The following is a 7,114-nucleotide window of genomic DNA, read 5'->3' on the forward strand; positions in this document are numbered from 1 at the left end:
GTGTGTGTGTGTGTGTGTGTGTGTGTGTGTGTGTGTGTGTGTGTGTGTAGAAATTCCGGTTGGGCAGGATGGCTGGTGTCTCCCACTGGGTCATCTGTCATCCATGTGTCTGACTGGAGTAGGAGCACACACGGCTCTGGAAATGTTGAACGCACTCACACACACACAAACACACACACACGTTCCCACAGGAACTAGGATGAACTGAGGAAAGCATGCCGCACACACAGTTAAACGAGTAGATACAGGATACATGCAAGAGGATAAATATTCACACACTCAAAATGACTTTAGAGCAAATGCCTGCACTATCAATCTTCAAGCAAGCGAAAGAAAAAACAAGAACTCAAAGACACAATGAGATTTTATTTCACCGGGGCAAAATGAATGTAGCCAATGAGCTGCTCTCAAGAGGCCTGCTCTAACCCTCCCTTCCCGGCAGATTAGCCTATCACGGCATCCTATTGACCTCTTTGCTCCACGCGCCGCCCACGCTACGGGTGAGCCAACATAAAGAAAACCTTTCCCTTTTTCAGTTTTTTTAATTTTATTTTCTTCTTCCTTACACATTTTTGTTGCTCTCAATAATCCCATTCTGATTCTTCCTCGTCTTCACTTGCTCTCCTTGTTTCTTTCCATCCCTTCCTTACCCTCCTCCTCGTTTCAACGGCTGACCTGTTCTCAACGCACGGGAGATTTTTACCAACTGGAAAAAATAAAATTAACACATCTCACTCACAACCAAAAGACATCTCCCAGGTGTTGTTTCTCAGTTTACATCTACTTGGAAACAAACAGTTCACACACCACTACAATGGGATCTGAAATCAACTAAATATCTCCTTTAGTTTGTGCCTTTAGGATGTGGCCAGGTGTGGAAAAGCTCCTCGTGATCAGGTGATAGTTCAGTTAAATCAGAGATACGAGGAGTCAGGCCATTGAGCAGCCTGCAAACACACTAATGAAGGAATAGTTGGCTACGTGTTGCTATGGGGACCTACTTTACTGAATGCGTAGAGAAAAAAGGGCATAGATGCCAAAAAGACAGAGGGAGAGGATGAGAGGAAACTGTAAAACCAGGAGAAGCTAGATCGAACAGAACAAAACTGCCTTTTTTTGTCATCACATATTTTGAAACGCCTTGTTGCTGTAAAAACGTTTTAGTGGTGTTTCATTTAACAAGCATTAGGGCTGCAGGATATCAGGAAAACCTGYGATGTGCGATRACRGAGCTTWATATTGTGATGACGATATGACCTGTGATAAATGAACAAATACTGAAATATTCAGTGTTGATGTGTTTCTGCTCTGGATTCAGAACAAAAAAAAAAAAAACCAACAACTAATACATCATTCCAACTGCAACATGACAGTTTTATTTTGAAAAAGTGCAACTAGAGCCAGCTGCTGTGTTAGCAGTGAAACAACAAACTGCGTGTAAACAGTTTAATGACTTTAAAACATCGCCTCCATAAAACATTTTCTGATGCTCTGAATACTGAAAAACGCCCCTTACTATAATGGTTTGGAAATAAATAATAAAAACGTGAAAATAAGTTAAAGAATTTTAAGTAAAAGTTAACTAACTACATATTCTCTCATTGCAGCTGATTTTCTCCACTGTGGTTCTGATTTGATGTGGGATCTCGGGTCCATTTAAGTTATCAGACTGATGCCGACAAAACACAGAAATGCAAATATCTGAGCCAAACATTTACAGACGTTTATGCAGTTTTTGCGATATACTGCACAGGCAGTTATTGTGGTGATGATAAATAAGCAGTATATTGTGCCGTTCTGACAAAAAAGGCAACATTGGTTTTAGTTTGATCATTTCTAACATTTCTGGTTTTGTAGCATTATGTCATTCTGGTTTTATGATTTCTAAATCAAATTTTAAGGCATGAAAATCCGAAAGGCCCACAGCAAATATATCAGCTGTGTGCACCTTCCAGCAGTAAAATATTCATATCGGGTTGTTTTTTTAATTAAAAYGGTAAAGTGTTTGAACTCCAACTGAAAAGAGCCTGCTGCTGTAGAAAACAAACAAAAACTGCACAGTCCAGACTGCGGCCACCTGGGGGTCATGACCTGCCTTCGACCCCGTCGGATGAGCGTTCTGGCTGGAGGGCTGAGTGCAGAGGGAAGGAGGAGTGTGTGTGTGTGTGTGGGGGGGGGGGGTGCTGTGTGACTCTACTGAAGGGCCGACACATTTATAAATGCCAGAGGGCCCTCACAATGCTGTCAGCGGCACAAGCGTAACAACTTTGTGAACGCGTGTGCGTGCATGGCCATACAAAGGATAGTGGTAGGTTGAGTCACCTCTGGTAGTGCCCCACCCACCCCACCCCCACCCCTTCGTTAACAAGCTGCCTCTGTAACCCACAGGATGTTGCTGTACACATGTAAACAACAAACAGAGTGAAAGCAGCCACTGGAGCAACACTCCTGCCTCTGRTGTCCTTCAGTGTGAAGACAGAAGTCACTCAGGATGTTTTGGGTTTTTGTTTAGTCTCTTTTTCTTTGAGCAGTTTTTCTCCAGATCACAGCTGGAGTACAGGAAGCAAAAGACGGAGCGAGGAAATGAGGGAAGCAGTACGACAGAAGGGGCAGTGTGTGGTGGGCAGGATCTCAGGTGGGGGCTGTGCTGCTGTTTGAAGGCAGTGACTCCGGACTCCAAGGTCAGCTGATAAACACCACATTCACAAGTCCAGAACAGAGGACAGTGGAGCTTCTGCAACCCCCCCCCCCCCCCCCCCCCCCCCCCCCGCTTCCAGTTCCCCCAATCAGAGGCAAGCATTCGCCTCAATTAATCACTGGAATTGTTACACTATGGTAATACAGAAAACAATCTCCATGATCACACGCACAAACAAAATTTCAAATTGCTATCATCCATCTCACCTGCCCCTGTTAAAAGCATAAGAGTAGAGAATGGGGGGGTGCAGATGGGGGTTGAGTGCTGAACCATTCAGTGGTCTCCCTCCACCCGCTCCGGTTTACAGGTCTGGCTGGTGGGATGATGGTGAAAAATTAACGGCAGGCAGTCAAACAAGTGCAGGTGCTAGCGTGAGGGGGAATCAATGTGTGGCAACCACGGCAGGAGCAGCTATGTAAAACACTTGCCTTAAGTCAGCCGCATCCGGTTAATATTTAATCCCTCCATCCATTTCCACAAGGAGCGCTTCCCTCTTCGCTTTAGCTGCCGTTTACTTTGATTACACACAACCGTTTGGGCTGGCTGGGCTGGGGTTGGATGGGCAGTGGGGGGAGGGGGAGGGGAGCGGGGTGAAGTTGGACTGATAAGAGAGAGCACGTTGAGGTGATTTGCATGAAGATGGAAAAATATTCTCAGGTTTGATAATCGCTAAGAGCGGTCTAAAGCCAGAGAGAGACAGAAAAGAATGAAAAGAGGAAAAAGGGAAAGGGGGAGGGGAGTGGTTGTTGTGATGAGGAAGAGGAAAAATGGAGACTAGAGCTCTGGAAAACAAACCAAATTTCACTCTGAGGGGGTTGCCTTATTTAAAACAAGAGATATGCAAATTAAGCAGGAGTAGAATGAGAAGAAAACACTGATATTATCTTTCTGGGTTTTTTTTTTTTTCTGTGGCAAATGATTTCTAGGGAAACAAAAATCCAAAAGTGTAACTCCCAAGTGAACATGCAAATTCATCTGTGTGTTCCCAGGGAGCGATCTGTGCTCGCTCTCATGTGGCTTTTTTATGTTGCTGTTTTTTTCTGCTACCTCCTTGAACCAAACGAAGCTCCACGTGTTTACACTGCAGCAACGCTGAAAATTGCATTTATTAGACGATAAGTAAAGTGTCAACAGCATGGCACAGAACCGTATAATAACTTCAAAATTAATAAATTTTATATAATATGACATAAGAGTATTTTGTGATGAATAAATAAATAAAGCTAAAGAAATTTTACACACCATCAAAATATGGTTACTTCAGTTTCACTCATATAACACTTTCTGAAGCAACATGTTAAGATGTAAACTCTCAAAAAGACTGAGGATATACAGATAAATCACTAAAATTAACTTTTTTCTCTCTCTGTGTGTGTGAAGTCAGAAACCAGTCGAGCCCAAAAWGTGTTTGTCAGCCAGAAGGTTTAGTGGTAGTGGAGCCTTCAAGTTGTGATGCAGCAACTGTTCATTTCTTTCAATCGTTGGCCACAACTMCTCGTTTTACAACATGGAATAAAGCCGACTCTCAGGGCGGGTAACGAAGAGGCAGAGTGTAAGTTAGTCTGCCGACGCTGCACAAAACAAACCACACTGTGTTCAAACTGGACCCAAATACTTCGGAACCTGCAGAAACGACCCGATATGAAACGTGTAATAAAGGGAACTGGTTTTATTTGTTTGTTCTTTTTTCCACAAGGTTAATTTTTTTSGCAAAGTGGAAGACCCCAAGAAGGGTCAAGGTTTCTACTTTTAGAGACTGACACAAACCTCACCCGCTTGATCAACACACTCACAACTACTGATGAGCACGTGGATCAGAGAGCGAGGGTCTACAGGGCCTTTGACAAAAACTGACAAGGATACGGTGTTGTTTTTCCTCACATGCCGACAGCTGGACAAGAGGGTGGGTGGGGCGAGCTGTAGGGATGGAGGGGCATGTGTGCGGGTCCGGAGGGGCGCTCGGCCGGCCAGGCAGTAATTCTTAATTGACACCTGTCAGGATAATGGCGGCAGTCACAGCTGTTGTGGGAGAATTTCTCCATCGTCCTGTTCATCTGTCAGCTTTAATACCCGTCCTAAATGTCCCAACACACACACACACACACACACACACACACACACACACACTATATCCACATTTTAGCACACCACTTTTCCTCATCTGATCTGTCAACGCACAGAAAAAACAGATCCAAACACCTCTCTGATGCTGCTGCTGGCCCTATCAGGAAATATCATTTCTCCTTTAAATCTCATTCATTTATCAGCCTATAATCAGAAAACTGATCGATGCATGTATAAAAACAAAGACAACAGAGAAACCCCCTCCTCAGATCCAATCGCTACCTAACTCTGATGAAGCATGTGATATAAAATATAAATTTAAATGTACATTTTTTTTTCAAGCACATTTTTACGCACTTTCCTTTTCTTTTCTTTTGGAGTGTTTAACCAGAGGAGAGTGGGCGGGGGTGAATTGAGAAACAAGCTGGAGAGATGGAGAAGAAACAGAAAGAAAGAGAGAAGAGATGAAAGGTACGTAAAAGAGAGAGAGAGAGAGGAGGAGACGTTGAGGAAGAAGAGGCGAAGAAGAAGAGGGAGGAGTGTGCATGGGCTGGGGGTCCCTGGATAGGACTTGTRCTCTTCTGGAGAGGGCCCATCTCATTTGTCTTGTTTGTTTGTTGGCATCAAAGGGCTGTCTCTCACTCCCTCTGCTAACTGATGTAATGAGTGGGTAAGCTACATGTTTTTTTTTGTTTTTGTTTTTTTGCCTACGCCAAGGAATTCAACAACTTATTAAACAAAATATTCTGTAATTGCTCATCTTTTATTGATAATAGCAACGTGTTAAATTTGACTCTGGCAGACTTTCCCATAGCCTCTCGAGGAGGCACGGCGTTGATCAAGAGAACAAATTTACCCTCAGCAAATCTAATACTTTACTTAAGAAAATTTGAGATATCCATTTTTGTGCCTTAAATCTTGCACGACTGCTTCTCTGGAACGTTTCCTCTCTTATCTTCCTCATGTCTCAAACTATGTACCAAATGTGGGAAAATAAATAAATAAACATATCAMCAGTTTTCCATTAATGAGCTCTTAAAGCCTTACATCTCTGCTGCGGACGCTTAACAAAATGTAATTACTCAGCACAACACCACTATTACATAGTAATTAAGCTCACTACACAGAGCGCTGATAATACTGATATGAAGCAATTCATTAAAGCTTCTTTTTWATCCCTCTCTAAAATCCTTTCAAAAAGTTAAGAAAGAGTTTGTTCTACTGCTGCAACACTAAAAAACGAGAAGAAAAAAATCTTTATTTGGGGGAAATTGTTTTTCTATGGCAGTCAGGAGTAAGACTGCTTGTCAGCGCGGTCCCAGAGGGCTGCTTTCTATCTGTTTCAGACTTGATTTTCTCAGACTTGGATTTTTTTTTAAATCCCATGACTTGCTGGTGTTTTTATGTGCTGCAAGGCAGGCAACAAAGCACATCTGGCTGCTTTAATGATATGATTTCCCATCATACTAAGCCACCTCCATTATGACCTCCCACAGAGACACGCTGGCTGCACTTAAGCATTACGTTTAGGTGTGTTTCTGTCTGTCTGTCTGTCTGACGGTGTTTAGAGTTCCTGGTGCATGTGTGTGTTTTAAGTGCAGCGAGGGCAACCGTCTGCGAGCGATGGTAGCAGCATGCCCCGGGGGCGGCTTTTACTGAGAATACCTGAAAACGAATCAGAATATGATCAAACCAGGGTGTTACAGCTGTAGTGTAGGGCTGCGCGATGTACCCAAAACATTCTCAGAGTAACAAAGTATTGCAAAGAACTGCTTGGACTGCAATGAATCCCAGACTGTTATATTCCCAGTGCCAGGCGTTCCAAATATATTTGGCCAACTCAAATGCCAACACCTGGTTGTGACGCGATGAAACAAACAAAAACAATAAAAAGTGAGTGAGAAAAATATGAGTTTATCACAACTCAACATCGATACTAACAATGCAATCCCAATGATTCTTTTCTCCAACCATTATGTAAACTAAATATATATATATATATTTTAATTGTTTAAGAGTAACCATTTTAATTTTGGGATTTTTTTATCCACAAATAAATTGAAAACTGTATTTTAATAATGTTCTTAGATTTTTACACACAAGCACACACACAAAAAAAAATTTAATAAAATAAATAAAAGGGGAACTAATGGTTATTCAATGCCAGCAGGTTGAGCGTGTGTGACCTCTGATTGGCCAGAATCCCACATGTGAATTTAACCGTCAGTTTTGATGGAGTGATGCAGGAGCAATGGTGGCTTTCAGTCAGGTTCACTGATACTACCTGGCATCTACTATACCGTCAAAGCTTCTAGCTCAGTCTGCCACACACACACACACACACACACACAC

At 42.6% G+C, this 7,114-nt stretch overlaps 1 protein-coding gene across 3 annotated transcripts in view; it reads right to left on the reverse strand.

Moving 5' to 3' along the window:
- LOC106517886 (teashirt homolog 1) overlaps positions 1 to 7,114 on the reverse strand; it is a 57,695-nt gene that overhangs the window by 36,921 nt on the left and 13,660 nt on the right. The gene's annotated exons all lie outside the window — the stretch shown is intronic.

Source organism: Austrofundulus limnaeus, unplaced genomic scaffold (genome assembly GCF_001266775.1).
Source record: "Austrofundulus limnaeus strain Quisiro unplaced genomic scaffold, Austrofundulus_limnaeus-1.0 Scaffold54, whole genome shotgun sequence".
Classification (NCBI taxonomy): Eukaryota; Metazoa; Chordata; class Actinopteri; order Cyprinodontiformes; family Rivulidae; genus Austrofundulus; species Austrofundulus limnaeus.